This window comes from Amblyomma mixtum, chromosome 10 (genome assembly GCF_055824585.1).
Source record: "Amblyomma mixtum isolate Tamu chromosome 10, ASM5582458v1, whole genome shotgun sequence".
In the NCBI taxonomy this organism is placed as follows: Eukaryota; Metazoa; Arthropoda; class Arachnida; order Ixodida; family Ixodidae; genus Amblyomma; species Amblyomma mixtum.
Window position 1 is genome coordinate 184,582,366 of NC_143021.1, and position 21,601 is coordinate 184,603,966.

Below are 21,601 nucleotides of genomic sequence, written 5' to 3' on the forward strand. Positions count from 1 at the left end.
GCAAACTTTTTTTACTTCTATATTTCATTAGCTTGCTCCAGAACTCGCAAGAAGAACAGAGGCATGGCTTGTTCAACTGGAAATATTGATATCAGCTGTCGTTGTTCCGAAGTAGCAAGTAAGCAGCTTAAAGTTCCTCGGCAGTATCAGCTGTCGTTGTTCCTAATTACTAAGTAAGCAGCCTAAAGTACCTCGGCACCTCCGTCGCGTTAAATGAGGCTTGTCGAGCCTGAGAGGTATTCCGTTTGTTGCGTGTCAATCTAACGAATATGCGGGTACGGCTGCACAATATTCACAGTACCATCTCACCTATGTGCGTCAATTATGCTCTCTAGAATGATAAATTTTTTCTTTTAGTGTGCCCGTGTTCTTGTGAACACTCTGAGCCACTGCCACGTAACCTGAGAAAAATTAGCGTTCCGTCCGACGTCATCTTCCGTTTTATGCACTCTGCATGCTCAACAAAACAGCGGCGAACGATGGCAAAAGCACGTTTGAAGTTTTGAAGCACGTTTGAAGCACGTAACCGCCACCACCACCACCACCATTGCAAATAACTCTGAGAATGTAATGTTAACGCATGTCTTAATAATATTCATATTAAACTTATTACGCACTTGGAGAACAAACAGAAGTGACGGCAGCTTACTCCATTGGTTTGCGAGCCAAACTGCACCCTCTCCTTTACCAAATGACAGAATAAACTAAAAACAGCTCCTAGTTTAGATAGGCTGCTGTGACGATGATTGTAAGTTGCCGTTTAGTTGTTGACAGACAGTACAACTTATTATTCAGGTTCAATTCATCGCAGGCTGATTCTGCCTTCTTTCGTGGTTAAGGCTGTACGTGATAACACGGGCATATCTGCTTTTACACCGCACTTGCTACAGAACTACACATCAAAGTATGTGTTTCTTAATGTTGTCGATAGTGTTGAATTAGTCCCCTAGTGGGACGACCATGAAGACTTGCAGATCGTGACGTTCGACGATGAAGTCGGCAGCACGGAGGTGTGTCCAGGAGTCATGAATACTTGCAAGGATGGGCTCCCCAAATTTTAGGATGTTTTCATGAAAGACACTTCGAGATTCTGGCAGAGTCTGGTGCCTGCACCGCGTTCTACTCAGCGTCGACACACGTAGCATTACACGTGAGGAACAGGCCACGTGCATGGGGTAGTCAAAAATTGTCACTATAAAGCGCAAGGCACTACGACAAAGCGGAGGCGCGCACGGGTGCTGTTTCTGTGATCTTAAGGCGAAAGCCTTTAGTAGCTCATACTGTCGTCTGTTAGCAAAGTGTTTCACACGCGTTTAACTCGGGAACTAAAAAAAGATAGAAGAAAAGCAATGGTTGCTTCAGATAGAGGAGGAAAAAATGAACCTGGAAGCCAGGTTTTATGACTGTAGATTAATATATTAATTAATTATGGACACGGGAATGGTGTGTCATCACATCCACCGGAAGTCGTCACGGCATAGTGAAAACTGTCACAGAATGGTCGGAAAAACGTTGGATTCGTCTCAAATTAGATAGAAAAGTGTGTAATTAAGCGTAATTAACTCTTAAGATCCCCGAAGGATGTATTATTTGGGTGCCGATGTAGCCACTAGAACGGAGTGACGTCACATCTACCGGAAGTCATCACGGCATAGTGTCTTCGGCTTTTGCCTCTCAACACTTTAGTTGCCAAACTGTCCTGGAAATTTTTTGTCGCTGTCCGTTGCGCTGTGTATTCGCAATGCACAACCACTAAGCCCGTCTACGCGCTCTTCTAGTCAATTCGTAGTGTGTAACTCTGTGCTGTTCCTGTATATGTACGGCGACGGCGTGTATGCGAAACATGACGAAAACACCCGAGAAATCTGAAGCGTCTGAACTGTTCAAGGCAAATATCAGCACTGTGCAAGAAGCTTTGCTCGCTGCTTATTATTATTTCATATCTAGGTGACTGGCTCGATTTACGGGGCACAAAGCTTACTAGCGGTGGCTTGAATAACTGCGTAGTTTGGAGCGTTGCATTTTGCGTACGCGCTATCCTTTACCCCGATAATACGAGAATCACATTCCCTCAGTTAAGCGGCGCACCCTCCGGCATACCATTCTCAAACTGGAAAGCTGCATTCTAAGTACGCTGCTGGCTATTTTTCATGAATGGTAGGGGACCTAAGGGGCAGAAATGGCACAAACTACTTCTGCCTCTATCTCACCTCACGAAAATCATAAACACATGAATTGGAAGTTTTTTCACACTTGTATGGTTTCAGTTGCGTAGCTTTAAACAATCCTATTTTAGCCTTAATAATCTCCAGAAGTTATGATCTTGCTGATCGAAGAATGTATGACTTTTCGGCATTTCAAACTATCAGGCGGCTGTTTCCTTGCTTCCTATTGTTATTTCATAAGGGCCCCGCCGCGGTGGCTCAGTGGTTACGGCGCTCGGCTGCTTACCCAAAAGACGCTGATTCGATCCCGGCCGCGGCGGCGGAATTTCGCGAAGGCGAAATTCTAGAGGCCCGTGTACTGTGCGATGTCAGTGCACGTTAAAGAACCCCAGTTGGTGGAAATTTCCGGAGTCCTCCACTACGGCGTCCCTCGTAGCCTGGGTTGCTTTGGGACGTTAAAACCCAATAAATAAATCAATAAATCAATCTATTTCATAACGTATCCATTCCGAGACCTTACGGCAGGAAATAATTCATCTAGGCGTGTAGATTGAAGACAAAGTTTGCCGATTTAAAAAAAATACATTTATAACAGCTCAGTATAGATTAAAGTTTGCACTCAGTATCTGGGAGTGGCTATTATTTACCACAATTGTTGGTCTGAATAATGCGATTAGGCGTTCACGTTGCCACGTAAAGCAAATATGAGCGGCGGCTAACTTTCAAATCATAAACTGGTCAATCGGCACGTCAGCTCCCACGCTTGCGCGAACAACTTTTATTTGCTTAGCTTCATGCTCATGTGTTTTCTCTGTATTGGCCCATCCATGTACCCACAAGATCGTCATGGAACATTGGTAGTCCCTCCCATTGCGCCGGCCACCAACGTATGCTGGCCCGCCGTGCAGGGGAAACCGCAGAGAGCCGTGGGTCTCGGAATAACGAGGATCAACCTCGAAGGCCAAAATGTATTCAATTAAATTTCTGTCAGAATTTTTGAAAATGTATCAACCTTGTTAAATAACAAATCTGACGCATGACCGAAAAATGCTGACCTCTGGAAGTCGACTATCAACAATCCTGCAGTAAATGATTCTTCACAGAGCACGTGACCGTTATCTCGGAGCTTATCTGTTGCATAGTCCTAGCGCATAGTCCTGTAGCTGCAGCACATTAAAATACTATGGCTGTAGTCATCTGAAAATGTCTGTAGGAACAGGTTGTACGGGCAGCACTGTTTTAGACATCGTGGTCTCATTTGAATAAGAGGGGCCACAGAACTCTCTTACTCTCGCTTGCATAACACAGCAGTGATCGCAAAGGACCATCAACCACACCCTCTCTCTACCATGTACTACAGCTGTTTACTAGTAATTTCAAGGAAGAACTACCCGAACAACCTGCTTCCACCACAGGAATCCAGATTTTGGACAAATCAGCAATTAGCATGTATCGGTGCAAAATTCTTTATCTTCCTCGTTGCGTCTTTTTGGCACATGATGTGCCATTTAATCGATATTAGTCCCCTTAAGACGGATGTACAACGACAGAATAGCCGGAGTGGCGATGCCCCACCATTTTTTGCAATGATGGCAGCTACTGATGTTGCTCTTGTTGGGTACCGCAGTTAATATAACTTCCACCCTATCTCTCACGCCGAAGATTTTTGTCTAGTCAGACGTTCTGTTAAAACTCGAATGGGAAAAATTCTGGGAGAAAGCCTCTTAGACTCATGAAACCACCAACTTTTTTTTCTCCGGGAAACAAGCTTTCCCAGGCCTGGTACTACCTATTTGCTCACATAATTTTACTGCACAGTCATACCCAACAATACTAGACAAAAGGATATTTGAACTAGAAAAAAGCGCAGAAATGCAATTTTTTCTTGTATTTTGAAATTTCACTACAAAAATCAATATATCCGCAGATATCCCGTCGGCAGGCATGTACTTTTTTAACGTTTTTGCTATTAACGTTTTTGCTACCGTCAAAAGCGCTCACCTCAAGCTTTCATATTATGCGAGCGATGAAAAGGCTACAAATGAAAGATTTTGCTACATATCAGAAGAATACGCCATTTCTTCAATATTTTAACTAGTATATCTCACAGTTTTCCAGTATTCAAAATGTTTGCTCAAGAATGTTGTACATGTGAAAAGACAGGGCTCTCCTTGTGTTTGCATTGCAACCTGGTGAGGGAACGCCTGCAACATGCTATGGCTCCTTGCTAACAATGCAAAACCGCGTATGTGAAGCCGCAGTCTGGATGCCTAAATTAACTTAGCCATGGCACCAGCACCTGCACCCCAGTATAGGATGTCGCTGGCCATTCAAAAATATTTTTGTGTCAGTGGCAGGCATAGCTCAGTAATAGCTCAGTGTCCAGAAATACTACATCTGCAGTGGGTCTTTTTTTAGACTATAGGGGGATAACTTCCATACTCGAATAATTTTTTTGCCTCCTTCCAAATAATTCCTGTTCGTTAGGAGGTGTGTTGGTACCCCATTCTACTGCTTAGAATCATTGTTTGCTCGAAAAAGGTTACTCGCTTGCACAAGCTACCTTAATTCGTACAGCCTGCTATAAGATTAATTTGTATTTTGTTAGTGTGGAGTGTAGTTTTTGTGTTCGGCTGTATGTGATAGTTGTTTTAAAACCTTTAAATATATGTATTCTTGTGCCCGCTCGTCACGAATCGAAGCCAGAAACAAGGAAAAGCGTATTTACTACACTAGACGTGGAGAACGGACCACCATGCATATTGTGTCGTTGGCGGGAAACAACACCAAATTTATGCACTTTCAGCCTATGGCCCTATGACGTACCTTAATAGAATAGAACAATAAAAACTTTAGGGCTAAATTAAATGCACGTGTATAAGAATGTGGCCAGGGTGTGTAAAGATCGGTATCTTAGGTAGCTTTTCCCTACATCAGTTTTCTATTAAGACAGCGCCAGTATACATGGGGCACGCTACGTACCGCGATTTGAATTATTTTTAGGTGTGTGCGAATATTCGAAATTTTCGAATATATTTCGAATATTATATTTTTAGTATTCGAATTAGATTCGAAATCCAGGTATTCGTGTTGTTTCGAATATTCGACCCGACGCGAATATTCGTATCTAGCCGAGTATTCATTGTGAGCACCGGCGTGCATTTCGGTCCGCAAGCCCTATCGACAGACATATAACAACATGGCGGCGCCTACACGGAAGGAAAATTCTTTCTTCCTCCAAGGGCCATGCCGTAGCTGACTGCGCTGGTGAGCTTTTTTGTGGCTATACCTCCGAAGCTGGTATAGTCAGAGCTGTGCACGAAGTACCTCGCCATACGTGCCAGGTCAGTGCCAAGTGAGAGGGCATTTTCTGTGGCTGGAGGAGTCGTTTCAGTTAGAAGGGAACTACTTCTGTCTGACCATGTGGTGCAGCTGGTTTTCCTTCACGACAACTTTTTACGTGATCCCAGCAACGCGCTTTTGTGCTGATGGCAAGTTAGCCTTAATCAATGCTGTGTATTAGCCATCTTCTCTGATATTTCCACTCTTCTAAAAATAATGTTCCAGACTTTGATACTTTTTGTGCAGCCACACACACACCTTTGGTGTTCATTTAATCATCGATAGTTGAACTGTGATGTTCTTGGGTGCCCAAATAAATGTTTTGTAGTGATTAAATGCGTCTGTCCTTGATTATTCGATATTCGATTCGATATTCGGAACTAAGTATTAGTATTCGATTCGAATTCGAAAAGTTTGATATTCGCACATCCCTACTTATTTTCTAACTTCTTGGCGTGTTTAAGCGCAGAATCAATTTTTCACAGCTCTTAATGACCACACTCTCTTCTACATTAGGCATTTCATTTAGAAAGAGAGTTCCTGCTTGATCTGGCGGGAAAGAAAGAGAACACAAAATAACTGGACTATATTTTAGTTCATTTCAAAAATTTGCACTTTAAAACTATGGACATTTGGTGGAATATTATCCGGCACAATGCATTAGCACTCTTGCCAATAGCGACCAGTCGCGTTTCCGGTTGCAATTCAATGACCAACGGCTCACAAAGTTTTTGAAGTTTTCCTTCATACTATTCCGGGCGAATAATATCCTCATTCATGCGCCCTGATTGAGTCGATACCTATAGAGATTTTGGCACCTATTTTGAGGTACTTGCCTGTTAATCGTAGACATTGAATAGGCATAGTTTGGGAAAGATGTGTGAGAGACTTCCCTTGCAAACAACCCTTGACCCTCTAGAGCTGGTACTTTACACTCATCATCATGAAAGCTTCATGAGATGAAGCATAGAATTAAGAGCCATGAACAGTTAGGACGGTTGAATGAGTCGCCGCACGTACCACAACCACGTAAAAAAAATTAAAAATGCTGGACAAAAAAAGACGACTGAATAACCGTTCCAGCTCGGCCATGGGACGAAGTACTCAGGTTCACAGTATAGTTCCCTGAATGGGCATAAAGGTCTTTGTTAGGCACCGCAACCTCCGTTCACTGATCTTCATAGTCGGTACAGTTTTATTTCTTTTTTATGAGCACCACAAAACAACAAGCCACATCCCATGGCTTGGAGTGTTTGCCAATAAAGACGGAGGAAGCTTCTTGTCGGTTTAGAACAACAAGTGAAAGCAAGAAATAGATAAGCAAACATTGAAGACGTCCTTGCTGCCGGAGTGATGGCTCCCGTAAATTTCTAGGACTACGTTCTTCAGTCTCATTGCAACTCCACAAGTCTGAGCAAGTTTCAGAGCTGCATCAAAGCAGTATTCTAAGTCCTCAATATCAGCGCTTCGTGGAAAAAGATCGATCGGAGTACCTTCCACGTTTCCTGAAAATGTTGGCAATCAGGCAGACGATCTTCGAGCGACGTGCACTGCGCTCGTCAGGCGATATCTGATTCGCGAATTGAAGGTTGGAAGCGCACGTATTTCCTTTCAGATAAGGCGCGGCAACACGTTCTTCGTGGCACGTATTGATGAAAGAAGACCTTGCAGAGCGTCTTGAAGTCGGTCCAGAGGAATGGTCAATCTCCCGCGCATTGCTGATTGAAGCATCGAGTAGCACGGCAGCCAAAAGACGATCTATGGTTGGTTTGTTGGTAGTGTTGCTTTGCCAACCAGGAATGCGATTGCAAAGTCTGCTAAATAAATGATGGCGTAATATCTCTGACGCTTTTTCATTTTCTGATATCAGTCCCCTAAAAGCGCACGTGCATTGGAAATATACTGATTGTTCATTCACCGTGGAACAAAATCTAGGAAGGCTTTTTGAGAACAGAAAGCCGCCGGGCGAGAAGTACTTGTAGGGGTAGAAAACTTGTCAAGTTACACGGTTGAGCGACAAACCTTATTTCCAAGCTTTAATTTCAAGGTTCAAATTGATAGGCTTTGATAGACAACAGTTCGGAAAAAACGTACACTCAGAACAAATATTTAATTTGTTCCCTTAGTCGTATGTTTTGTAACTTTGTAGTTAGTGGTGACAGCAGACATGTAAGCGATGCGAGATTGGGTGACAGGAAAAGGGAAGAAGCTTCCTTCTCGAAACGAGTAAATAAAAGCGGTCCAAGCAATCATTAGTTAGTAATACTTCAAGCATAACAAACGTCTAGCAACCATTTCGCCACGTCACATGGCATGGAAGTGAAATCGAGAACTCAAGCTTGCCCCTGACTTGAACTATGGTAGTTCCATCATTGAGAAAATTATCAGCGCGTGGACTGCCAAGGCTAATAGTAGGTTATGCTGATAAGATCAAATTTTAAGCTACTATTTTTGATATTTTCTTTACAACACTAGCATTTTCCACGTTTATCCTTTCCGGTACACCCGCTTGCCCATTTCGGTGTGTAGGCAAAGTTTCGAATGATGTTCAAGTATAAATGCAGTTTACTGAGCCTTGTTGAACAACATGGTAGAGGAACGACGCAACCTTTTTGTACACTAATGCATGACAGACATTGACGGCGAGCGGGGACGGCCGAATGAAATTTATTTATTTAAATACCTTTTGTTAGCCGAAAATTTGTGTGAAAGATGAGTTCTAACGAAGAAGTTCACACGGTCAAAAATAGAATAAAAAACAAGAGCAATGCAGAAAACAAAAATGTATCGTTAGGGAGCATAATCTGCGCAAGCGCTCATAAAGGTTTACGATAACTGATGCAGTGGATAGAACAAGGAGGATAATTACAAAACAAAAAAGCTTGAGGGAAATTAGGTTGATTGTGACCGCGAGTCTTGTCAAAAATATGCATCAAACATGACTGATCATAAAGCAGTCTTGAGTTACGCTTTGTGTGTCAGGGGGAAGGAGTCTTTCATTTGACTTCCCATAAATTACATATTCATACAGGAAACATGAATGGCCAGTAGAGCGACATATTTTAAGAGCACAAAGTGAAAGCTTTTGTTTGATGTCGTGACGTTTGTATTTCGGTCATATTTAGGCGAACAAATAAGCGACCTGTCCTGCTTTCCACTTTTCCATAAATTTTAATAAATAATTTGATATGGCGACTGTATCGATAGCTCGAATTCTACCTTACGGCGGACAATTTTTAGATATGCAAGTTTGCTTATAATAGTAGACGAGTTTCAGTGGCTACGGCCATAGATGTCAAAGTGATGGTGATGCTTTGTCGATGAAGCGGGTTGACGATGGCAAGTTACAAGTTGAGAAGGAAAAAGTTGCAACAGCGCAGAAAGCTGAGCTAGTTGGTATACATTCATTGTGAAAAACCCCCCATTGTGTTCCCTCTGTGTCGTTGTTTGTTATCGCCTGGATTTTTCACATTGAAAAGGAAGCCAAGATACTGCTAGGAATGAACTCTTTATACAGCACTGTTAATAATAAAAAAAAAGCTTCAGTTCGGTTATTTACGCACAAAATGTTTTATTACCATCTAATAGAGTTCAAAGTGATATGTAGAGAAAGAAATGCAGCTTTATTTTAAACACCATCGAAAAACGATGACAGCAGCGCCGTGCAGCATATAAAGTGAAAGCAAAGGAGAAAAAAGTTACGCAGCTAACACTGTTCGAAAACATGTGCTGTATGCAAAAATATAATATCTTTGCAATAAAGCTCGTCGCATTTTGCTTTTCGGCCAAGTGTTTATATTTCTTGCTAAAATTTCTAGACAGTAAAAAGGTTGCAGCAAAACCGCGTGCAAAATGGTGGCAAGGGGGAAAAACAAAACCTGCGGGCGCTGATCGGAAATGCTCTGGGAAGCTGTTTATGGAAGAAATAAGGTGAAATACCTTTGTAAACACGCTGAATAAAAAAAATGAGCTTTAAATTCAATGCTCTAACTTTAGCCACCTTACTAGCACCAGCGAGTTCTAAAACAAGCAACAACCAGATCACCTTTCCCGCTATATGGTGTAGACGACTTTGTGGCTGAGGCTATCGCTGTTTCCTGTCTGAGGGCGCAGACAAGCATCCTTTAGTACGAGAGTTTCGGGTCACTGCCGTCATAATAGAAACAAGGCCGCGTTCAGGCGACAAAATTGTAATATTAGTAAATGATAGCGATTACGAAGATGCCGTACACGGTTTTTGCCGCCTGTCGAGAATGCGTGCATGCTTATTCTCGCTTAACTAAGGAGCGCATAAAGCATATCAGTTGGTAATAGTGTCATAGACGTACAGTCGAGGACAAAAGTCAGCGCACCACGTGTTCCTCAAACGAAGCCGGTAGCTCTGCCATTAGCCAGCGGCTGGAGACACCCCTTCTGAAGATCAAAGTAAAAATTTTTGTCAACTCCATAAGTGTTGTGTCCAGTCGCCGGCTAATAATAGAAAAATCGGTTCCGTTTGAGAAACAGGTGGTCCGCAGACTTTTGTCCCCGACTGTACATTCTATTGTTTATTGGCAGTTTTTCGACGAAGAGTTTGATTTAGGGTTTATGGGGATGAATGTCCCAAAGCGAGTTCGCGTAAGAGAAACGCCGTAGTGGAGGCCTCCAAAAATTTAGACCTTCTGGGGTCCTTTAGCATGCACTGGCATCGCATACTACACGGGCCTCTAACATTTTGCCTCCATCGAAATGCGACCACAGCAGCCGGGATCGAACCCGCGTCCCTCGGGTCAGCAGCCGAGTGCCACAACCTCGGTGGCTTACGAAGATTTTTAAAGGTTTTCGGTGTTTAGGGGAACGCAAATAACCTTGTGTTATAAGACTCTCTTTACCGGACGATGAACGTCCGCGTATGTGTACGCGCTCCGATCCTGAAGCTGGTCTGAAAATCTAAGAAGGTTTTCGGGACAAGAACTTGTCCGGATGTGCCCCAATATTTTTTAATCGTCATCAAAGTCAAACAATAGAAAGTTAAAATGATGCATTTTACACTAAGTAGCAACGCACATCAACTTTATGTATGAGATAGAGGTTAGGAAAACCAGGAAAAGAACGAGCACCTTAAGCACCACGTGAACCGAGAGCACTCTGTAGGACAACTGCCCGTTCTCTTTAAAACTTTATTTCTAGATCATTAGCCTCTGTCCTCTCTTGGGCACATTTGAGCGCCTTTAGTTGTGTTATTTTTCCAAGTTGAAATATACGCACAACATCTAAAGCAGAAGGTAGCGTGCAGGTTAGCATGCCATCGTCGGACCTTAGTTCTGCTCAACGCCACCTGCAATCAAATCAAAATGCCATGCAGCGATGCGACAGCGATGAAAGGGACAATGCTTGCTTCACGATGTCAAACAGCTCTTCTCGGCACGACAGGGAAATGCGTAAACGGTATTTTTTTCACAATCTACACAAATCTGGTGACTGACCAATGCAAGTATCACTGGTTAACGTACCCTCCGGGCAAGGATGTAGTACACAGGGGAGGCGAGTAACGTCTTACGTTAATACCCCGCGTTTTTAGCTCCTGAGCCGAACGTCGCAGAGCCATGTATATCTAGGCGTGCAAAATGAAAGCCGTCGGTCTTTGCGGAGAGGCCTGCGAATCTGATAGCAAAGTATGGGTTTCCGAGGTGCTGGCAAACAAAACCAAAATGTTTTAAGGAAATATTTCGCAGTTTTGAAACACCGGGAGAGTAAGAATGCCCTTTTTGCTTCAGTTGCGCAGCTACCGTCACTCGTACTTATCTTGAGCGGCGCAACTAATTGGATGATGAGATGTAACACGAATACAAGCACGCGCGAACACGCTTAAATAAACGCAGTCAGCGCAATTTTTTTTCAGATATGTCTGTGCCATTCCGATTGAAAAAAAAACGCTTATATAGATGTCTGGTGCAGCACCCATTACCACTTTTCACACTTTATTCATGAAAGCGATCCCGGCCGCGGCGGCTAGAATTTCGTTGGAGGAGAAATTCTAGAGGCCCATGTACTGTGCGATGTCAGTGCACGTTAAAGAAACCCAGGTGGTCGAAATTTCCGGAGCCCTTCACTACGGCGTCTCTCATAGCCTGAGTCGCTTTGTGACGTTAAACCCCATAAACCAACCAAACCATTCATGAAAGGTTAGATTTGTATCAGGAGGTTTAACATTCTAAAGCGACTCAAGCCGTAAGGAATGCCGTGGTAGGGGGCGTGGAGCAATTTCTACCACCCGGTGGACTTTAACGTACACAGCAATTGCTGAGTACACGGTCCTCTAACAGTTAGTCCATCAAAATTTGAGCACTACAGCCGGCATCTAATCAGTGTAGTTCGGGTCAGCACCCGAATGCACTAACCACTGAGCCACCGGGATGACTTCTAGCTATAAAAGGAATTCCGCTCATTGTCTGCATAATTTGAAATTTAAATATAGAATTAAACAACAAGTGCACAGCTAGCAAGTCATGTTGATCAATTGTGCATTCATTCAAAAATTCTAAACTCTTGAAATAGAAAGCACCTGAGGGACAATACGTAATTATAGCGCTGTGCTGTCTAGAACAAAAAGTTTCGTGTAAAAGTTGGAACGAAGCTTGCTTATTGCCGTAGAATAGAGCGATTTAACAAGAAGGAAGAAAAAATATTAGTTTTCAAACTTTGTAACAGCCCGCGCCTTGGAAAGGTTGTACAGAGTGGCACATGAGCGCATATTGGTCTATCATAAACGCTATATACTGGCCATATTACCAGCTTTGGCAACGCACATTTTCCTTCAATCGGTAACGTCACCTTTGCATGGGAGACTCATCTGCAATTCAAGCTGCATAACAGAACATCACACATATGGCTTTGTTCTTACATTACTAAACAGGATAACAGAGAAAAATACGAGGCGCGAGGAGTGGCGGCACAATCTGCGAGAATAGACCAGCAACTATTTTTTATTGAAGTAATGTCAGATCAAAAAACAGATAGAAACAGCCAAGGATATTGGGTGAGTAGAAGCGTACTAGAAATATTTGTCGCCTCCCGTCTAAAAACAACCGTTTGTTTTCAAACAGGCCGACCGAAAGTTGGGGGATGCTATAATCGCTAATTATACTAGCGTAAAAGGCTACAAGAGATTTGCCTTCTTCTCCGCCTTAGCCCGTTCAAAGAGTGCTGCGAAACAGCGTGTGGAAACACAACGCCGACAGTTTCGATGCCTGTGCTCAACCAGTCAATAAGAAGAAGCAATGTGTGCGCGCACTGTGTGTAACTTACCTGCCTCTTTGGGTCATGGAAAATGCATTTTACACCTAAGCCGCTGTTACCGACGACCCTAATGGCGTGTCCAACAACTTTGCTGTCCTAACACGCTGACTAGAGCGTACCAAGCAGTAAAGCCGCGCTGGACTTCAAGCCGTTACAACACCGGGTATCCCTGTTACGTCAGCTGCTCTCACACGGCATGAGCAGATCATTATTAATAAGATCATCGCCGATACACCCTACACGCCAAACGTCATCCGCAAATTGCTTACCGGCCCTCGCTGGCATCATGGGCGGAATGTAGACGTCATGAAGTGCCCGTACTGCGGTTGTATGTGCCGTGCTGACCTGTACCATGTAGTTTGGCATTGTTCAGAGTTCGCAACGGACGCGACAACGTTGTCGCCAAGTACGGTTTTCGCGCCGATGACGAGGTATCTCGCGCGTTCACGAGAGCGGGCGCGAGCGGCAGATATTAGCAAATATGGTAAGGCAAGTGGCCTCTACAAACAAGTGTAGCTCGTGGGTCGACCACCCGAGCCGTCCCCTCATGTATCAATAGGTCCCTACTTTTCCCTTCTTAAAAACCCAATTCTCCAACAAACGCCATTGAGCCTCCCTTTCTAAATTAACAGCTAATTCATTCATTCATACAGAGCATGCGTGGCACAGTGCATGAAATAGCTCTCATCCTGCGTTGCACAGGCTGGATTGCTTGACCAGTCACGTGATATATGCGAGAACAAGACAGAAAGCTTATTCGGAGCTGAAAACACTGAAATCAAGAGTACTACCAGGAATTCGGCTGCTGCAACTGCTTCTTAACAGCATTGATTAACACTCTCTGATCTACGAGAAGTAGTATTCAGAGACGATAGACACAAGAAGCAAACAAAAGGTACAGTGTATTTGCCTAGGTGGTAAATGCCACGTTTGCAAACAATAGGTACAAACTTTCATGCAAACATATCGTCATTTATGTCCATCCAAACGTGAGTATCGTCCTTCGTGCAAATGCCACTGTGTCGTCGATAGCTTGTCGGTCGATAGAAGAATCAGAAAGTGTATACAGGCACAACTGTGGATGAAGGAAACAGTTGGTAGCTAACAAATGAAGACCTAGAAAAACTCTTGTTCTTGGGTTCACGAGAGATGGACCTTTCGCCCAAAGAATTTCGCTATATGTACATAAGAAATGAAAATATCTTTAGCACAATCTTTCACTCAGCGTTCCAAAATTCTCACAAAGCCGTGGTTTCGCACAAAACGAGCATAGCGTATTATATCAAGCATCGAAAAAAACCTAAAAGATAGCCAACTCCCCCATTCTGAAATTTCAGAATTTGTAAATGTCAATTGATGAGGGATACGTCCTATATATTGGGACAGAGCTATTTCGCACAAAAAAGTTAAGCAAGGTCTGGTTATTTTAAATCTGTGCTATGTTCCTTTTGAAATCTTTGGAAATATCGCTCAGAGAAAATGGATACTCAAAGAGACGAATTTTTTATTGCGACCGAAAAATTGTTTCAGGGCATAACGAGATAACGAGATACGTGTAATGAAATGGAGTACATAGATCTCTGAAACTGACAATATTTCCTGGTATTGCACGGTACTGGTCATGGCTCACCCAAATATATGCAAGCTGTATGAATAAGTCATTTGGCAATATGAAGTGGCACAGTTATAAAGGTGAATTGTTTCAGATATATTCTTTCACCTAAGATTTTACACAAATTTTGAAAATACAATTTTTGAGTTAGAAGGCTGCTTTTCTCGGCATAGCATTGTCAGAGTTGTAGTACATCAGAATACACCTAAGACCTCCAGACTAGCAGGCTGGTTAACTAATCTGAGTAGTTAACTTCTTAGCTATTAGTGTTTGGCTCCTTAATTATTGAGAGGCGTATGGCCCACCGTAAGTAATATCCATATAAGTTTTTATAATTTCGAAAACGCGGGCGCCCTCGTCGCTGTGAACCAGCTAATTTTGGCTATTTCGACGTATTACATTCAGTGGAGAGGTTGCTTTGCCTGCCATCTTCTTGAAAGTGCCTGTATTTTGGAGCTATGTAGCCAAACTTTCAGGGGCACAGCGGCCAGCGTAACCGCGTATTCGAAATTCTAAACAGTGATATGGATATTAATTACGATGACCTGTGTGCCTCTAAATAATTGGTTTGGTTTGGTTTTGGAGAGGGTGCGGTTTGGCTCGCAAACCAATGGAGTAAGCTGCCGTCACTTCTGTTTGTTCTCCAAGTGCGTAATAAGTTTGGTTTGGTTTTGGTTTTGTGGGGTTTAACGTCCCAAAGAGACTAAGGCTATGAGAGACGCCGTAGTGGAGGGCTCCGGAAATTTCGACCACCTGGGGTTCCTTAACGTGCACTGACATCGCACAGTACATGGGCATCTAGAATTTCTCCTCCAAAGAAATTCAACCGCCGCGGCCGGAATCGAACCCGCGTCTTTCGGGTCAGCAGCCGAGCACCATAACCACTGAGCCACCGCGGCGGCTCCTAAATAATTAAGGAGCCTAACAGTAATAGCTACAAAGTTAACTATTCAGTATTAGTTAACCAGCCTGCAAGTTAGCATGTCTTAGTTGCATTCTGAAGTACTACACCGCTGACAGCGCTATTGCGAGAAAAGCGTTCTTTTAACTCAAAACGCCTATTTTTAAAAGTTGTGTAAAGTCTTAGGTGAAATACCCTGTATGCATAGCTTCTTTTACTCTAAGCTTATCAATACTTGTTGTTTCTGATTACGAAATGTTATCTGCAGAGAAATATGAGTGTAACTAGCAATAAAATCAATATTTAAACGCCCGCCGCGGTGGCTATGGTGGTCGACTACTGACTGCAAAGACGCTGGTTCCATCCCGGCCGCGGCGCTGAAATTTCGATGCAGGCTAAATTCTAGAGGCCTGTGTACTGTGTGATGTTAGTGCATGTTAAAGAACCCCAGATGGTAGAAATTTCCACAGTCCTTCACTACGGCTTCCCTCATAGCCTGAGTCTCTTTGGGACGTGAAACCCTCATAATCCATAAACAATTATTTAAATGCTACAGTCCAACCGAATGGCTCCTAATCACGACAACATCTTTCATCGTTCACCAAGCATTATGGATTTTTATAAACCAGTACTGTCATGCTTCAAGAGTGCGTTAATACGAGCGATTTAATCCATATTATAAGGACGAGCAGTTCCTGATGTCACACCGAAAAATAAGAGCCCAGACAACTGCGACCAAAACTTTTCTGAAGCAGTTCGGATTACTATTTGTCGGTTTCGCTAGTTGGAATTTTGAACAGAGGGGCGCAAGAAAATCCCCTATTTTATTTTTACTGAATTGCTGTAGATACAATATACGCGAATGTACATGCTCTCCATGCTTCGAAATTTTCGCTCCGCGTTTTTGGAGTGTGCTTCTAGTAACCCTTGTTTACACATTAAGAAGAAATGACTTTCACTTGAACGCCACCCAAGGTAATCAGGGTCACATACGTCGATTGTGCTGTAAAGCTCTCTTCGGAAGATAGGTGCAAGCAAATTATATATCAAGCGAAATTCAACTTTACAAGGAAATAAATTTCAGGACCTGTTTTCTTCGTTACTCTTTGAAAGTGTGCCCGAAACGCTCGATAACTTCGTTCCTTACACAGAACCTGAAATGTTTTTTGATCGCAAAATGAACTCTGCTTTGGTTAAGTCACATTGTCTGAACATGGCGTCTTAATATTAGGGTTCCTATGCACACGCAGCAAAGAAAGCACAATAATGATTGAAGGTTGACTTGCTTTCTCTTTTGACCGTTAATAACGTGGATCCTGCTCGCGCAAAACGGCTACGTGCAGAGCTTGCAATAAGGCAGGCTGGCGTTAATGGCAAAACGCCCAATTAACACCGCTGAAACACAAGCGCGAAAGCTTAAAAAATTACGAACTGCCGAACTGGGGCCTGACAGAGTCCATGGAGAAGCCAGTGACGCACAGTATAATCAACTATAGATGCATGTTCGGAGAAGAGAATTTCAAAAATACACAAAATTACATTTACTTTGACGTTTTAGCGGGTGAGGTTAATGGAGCGGCGCTCGGGTTTCAGTCTGCTAGGAATCACTACAGGAGAAGGAAATGGGCGAAGAGGCGAAGGCAAATTTTCACTGCCAATATCTTCGGTTTTACAGCATTAATTCCAAAATATTCAAAGCATTACTTCCAATATAGAGCAGCTAATTTCAACACGAAAAGTTTACTCTGCACTTTTTAAACTGTTCTAGGAAGTGCCTGTACATTTATGTAAGCTTTCACGGACTTTCTTCAAATATTCACCTAGACGCGTTAACAAATGAGTCTTTATAAACGCTCACCAACCTTTGAGTGAATTGTGTTTCATCAAGTTTGAACGGCACCGAAATTACACCGAATTGCTATTTCTCCATACTTGGTGAAGCGCTGCTGATGCAACCACGTCACGATAGGGTGATAAAGGGTGAAATATTGACCAAATTTACAGCTACCTGTACAGTGTACCTTCGCGATCTAACAATGCGATATGTTTTGTGCAGTTTCATCGTTCGAATTTGAATAGTATCAGAATCGATTAGACAGTGAAATACTAGGATTCAGAATTGTAACAGAGGCAGAACTGGAATAGACCTGCGAGTAAGAGTAGGTTGCTATCTAATTTTCGCAGCATCAATCCAGTTGATCGCCTCTAATTTTTTTAATTGTCGGCATTTATTTTCATCTTATATTTCTTATTAAGGACACTACATAAAGGGTGGGGAGAAAGACGCCTATAATCTCCAGCTGCCGTACGTAAGCATAAAAAACAGTTATAATTAGAAGAAGAAAAAGATTGACCATGATAAACAAAGTGATAGGAATGGGAGGTAATCAAGTCAAAGCAAAAAAAAAAGATAAGAAACCACGTACCAATGTATTAAAACCACAAGTAATGCAGGAACGCAGGAAATTGGACCATAGTAAAGAAACGTTGAATAACTTGTTTAAATACAGCAAACGAGGGAAGGGGAATAAGGGGCTCGTTATAAATAAGAGAGAAGCCAACAGCCACAGAAACCAAGGAGCACAGGGGATTTTTTAATTTATTTGTTTTTTTTGTGGTGTTGATCAAGTAAGAATATCACTGAATATGTTGTCGCTTAAAGCTAATTGATTAGAAAAGCAGAAGAAAAAACAACCACATGCCGCCGGTGGGATCCGAACCCACGACCCCCGAATTACGCGTCCGGTGCTCTACCTCTGAGCTACGGCGACGGCTGTCAAACCTTCTGCTTTCGGGGGTATTTATGTTTACAAACAACCTAACCTTGAGAGTGTTCATCAGCGCCACCCACGTTCATAAGCGGCGGACGTGGAACGTCGTGAGTTACCGCTGGCGTGACGTAGAACGCCATCGAACGGCGAGGGTGGAAGCTGTCTGAGAACCCTCTTATGCTTCCTATGGCGTCAAGGCTGCCAGAACCGAGGCCCTCGCTAAGCAATTAAGCAAACAAGAGAAGGGGTATGAGGGGTTCGTTATAAATATGAGAGAAGCCAACAGCCACAGAAACCAAGGAGCACAGGGGATTTTTTAATTAATTTATTTTTTGTGGTGTTGATTAAGTAAGAATATTACTAAATATGTTGTCGCTTAAAGCTAATTGATTAGAAAAGCAGAAGAAAAAACAACCACATGCCACCGGTGGGGTCCGAACCCACGACCTGCGAATTACGTGTCCGGTGCCCTACCTCTGAGCTACGGCGACGGCTGTCAAACCTTCTGCTTTCGGCGGTATTTATGTTTGCAAACAACCTAACCTTGAGAGTGTTCATCAGCGCCACCCACGTTCGTAAGCGGCGGACGTGGAACGTCCTTAGTTACCGCTGGTGTGACGTAGAACGCCAGCGAACGGCGAGGGTGGAAGCTGTGTGAGAACCCTCTTATGCTTCCTATGGTGTCAAGGCTGCCAGAACCGAGGCCCTCGCTAAGCAATTAAGCAAACAAGGGTAGGGGAATGAGGGGCTCGTTATAAATATGAGAGAAGCCAACAGCCACAGAAACCAAGGAGCACAGGGGATTTTTTAATTAATTTATTTTTTTTTTTTGTGGTTTTGATCAAGTAAGAATATTACTGAATATGTTGTCGCTTAAAGCTAATTGATTAGAAAAGCAGAAGAAAAAACAACCACATGCCGCACTCTCAAGGTTATGTTGTTTGTAAACATAAATACCCCCGAAAGCAGAAGGTTTGACAGCCGTCGCCGTAGCTCAGAGGTAGAGCACCGGACGCGTAATTCGGAGGTCGTGGGTACGGATCCCACCGGCGGCATGTAGTTGTTTTTTGTTCTGCTTTTCTAATCAATTAGCTTTAAGCGACAACATATTCAGTAATAATCTTACTTGATCAACACCACAAAAAAAAATTAAAAAATCCTTTGTGCTCCTTGGTTTCTGTGACTGTTAGCTTCTTTCTTGTTTAAATACAGAAAAATTGCACATAAAATAGCAGTATAAGGAGATCGGTTTGTTAGTATAGAGCGCATGAGGAAGCAACTGCTATAGTCCGAGGTTTTCAGTTAGTAGCTGCCTAAATCTGGAGGAGTTAGTCCCCGTAACAACACTTTTCCGAATTTTATCCAATTCTTTTATGGCAATCTGAAGGACAAATTGTTGAAGACGTTGGCTGCAACCCAAAAAAAGCGCTTGCTGAAAGAGGTAAATGAGCGGCAAGTTGAGCGTGAAGCAGCAGGCAGCAAGTTTTCCCGAAGTGCAGCAAAGGTGGGTGAACGTTTCCAATAAAGGTTCTTCCGCCAACGGAAAGCCGTACTTTTTCTTCAAAATGCTTGCATGTACGCCCTGTGATTAAATCTGGCCTAGTAAGTTCGCACCCAACGCATCTCTTCTGAAGAATATCGCTTGGCTTCAGAGATAAAGATTTTCCAGTTGTACGCGAATTTCTCACGCTCTAAAACCATCCATCTGTGATAGCGTGTAGGAGGCGACTGAAACTAATGACGAAACGATCCTTGTGTATCAAATACACGCGCTGGCTAACAGTTTCGACAGGTGCGACCTGTGTTCAGAGGGTTAACGTGCGAATATGTGGCAGAGAAATATACTGACATTTAAATCAAAGGTTTATACTCACAAGTCCTTTTTCTCCAGCTTCCTTATAGGCTAGTGGTATTTTCAAGTCCGTGTAAAAGCTAGCGCTCTGGAAAAGAAAAGGCTAGATGGGTACCCTTAACGTTAAATATATGGTAGTGCGCCGCAGCTTGCGTAATTTATGTCCCCCAAAAAGAAACGCAACTTGGGGGCCATCCTAACAACATTCTTATAGAAGAAAGTGCGTTAGTGTTTATATTGCCTCCTATGGTCTCTCCAATGAGTGGCTGTTCTTGCTATTTTCAACAAAAAACTCCAGTTGGAACCGGTTCCAGCGCATTAATGGTATGCATGACTCACCATCTTCTATAATTCTAGCACCTTGCATTGGATGATCAATAGCAGTTATGCTGATCCGAGCCAATGAACTACCTTATTCCACTAATTTCTACTAATCTACTAAGATCTATTTTCTGCGGTGGGCCAACATCAAAGATTTGAGAAGTAAGCCCAGTCCTTCAAGTTTTGCGGTGACCTCTGATTCGTCCGCTGATGGTCACGTGGCGTTGATGACGTCACGCCCACCTTAGTCACATTCATACATCGCGGGAAGTCTTAATTCTTTTACTGGAATCGTAAGGCAACGGTTAAGCGCAGCGCCACTGCCCAGGTAAAACAACGCCAGCAGTGGTTATTGCGATACACAGGTTGATGTTCCCGAGCTCCTGCATAGTTTGTGCCATACACCACGGCGGGCAGGGGGTATTACATTGAATTTTCATAAATTAACATCAATTAAATTCATTGCAACATGCTATGAGAAGCAGCCAGGTAGCTTACAACCCGGTCGGCAGTTTTCCACGTGCCATGCGGCCAGGTTATGATGACGTCACAAGGCCAACTCCGCCACTCATGGAATCTCGTGGCAGAGTAGCCAGAAACGTTTGGTGAGACGGCAACCTAAATGCTGGCGCATTAAAACAAACATCACTTTGCCGCTTTGGTGAAGGCTTATTAGTGACACTAAACGCTCTAGTGCGGCCCCAAATTCTAATGCAAGCCCCCACTCCCCTGGACCTAATAAAAAAAATAGTGCTTTCTAGGGCGTCCTTACTGTCTATGTTTTTTGGGAAGAAAAACTTTCCTCTAAAGACTGTGTTTCAGCTTATTGTGTCCTCATAAGCTTCAATTTCGAAGTGCTGAAGTTTGTATTTCTTAGTCATACACACTACACCTTTTGCCACCACAGTTAGCCAAGGTGCATTCTTGGGGGTTAGTAGTGGCTGCGGCTCGCCTAAGCATTTTATGCTTACAGGCTACGTTCTGTTCCCACGAGTGGAAGAATGGACAATTTTCAAATGTTCCAAGGGCACCTCTTTCTCTCTTATATCTTTCACTCCACCTTCCTTCTTTCCTTTACGGCGCAGTTCAGGTGTCCTCCGAGATATGTGAGACAGATACTGCGCCGTTTCTTTCCCTGTTTCCAGGGCTTTCTGCTGTTTCTAAAGCTTCCATGCTACGGAGATGCTTGTGACCGTGCTTGTCTTCAGCTTGCCGGGCCTACCACCGTCCGCCTTATCAGCACACACCAGTTGTCCACGGCTACACCTTGTCGTTCATACGGTGAACGGCTGGCGCGGCGAAATGTTCATGAACATTAATGAGCCGTTCAGCCACTGCGGCCACTCTTTGGATGAACTG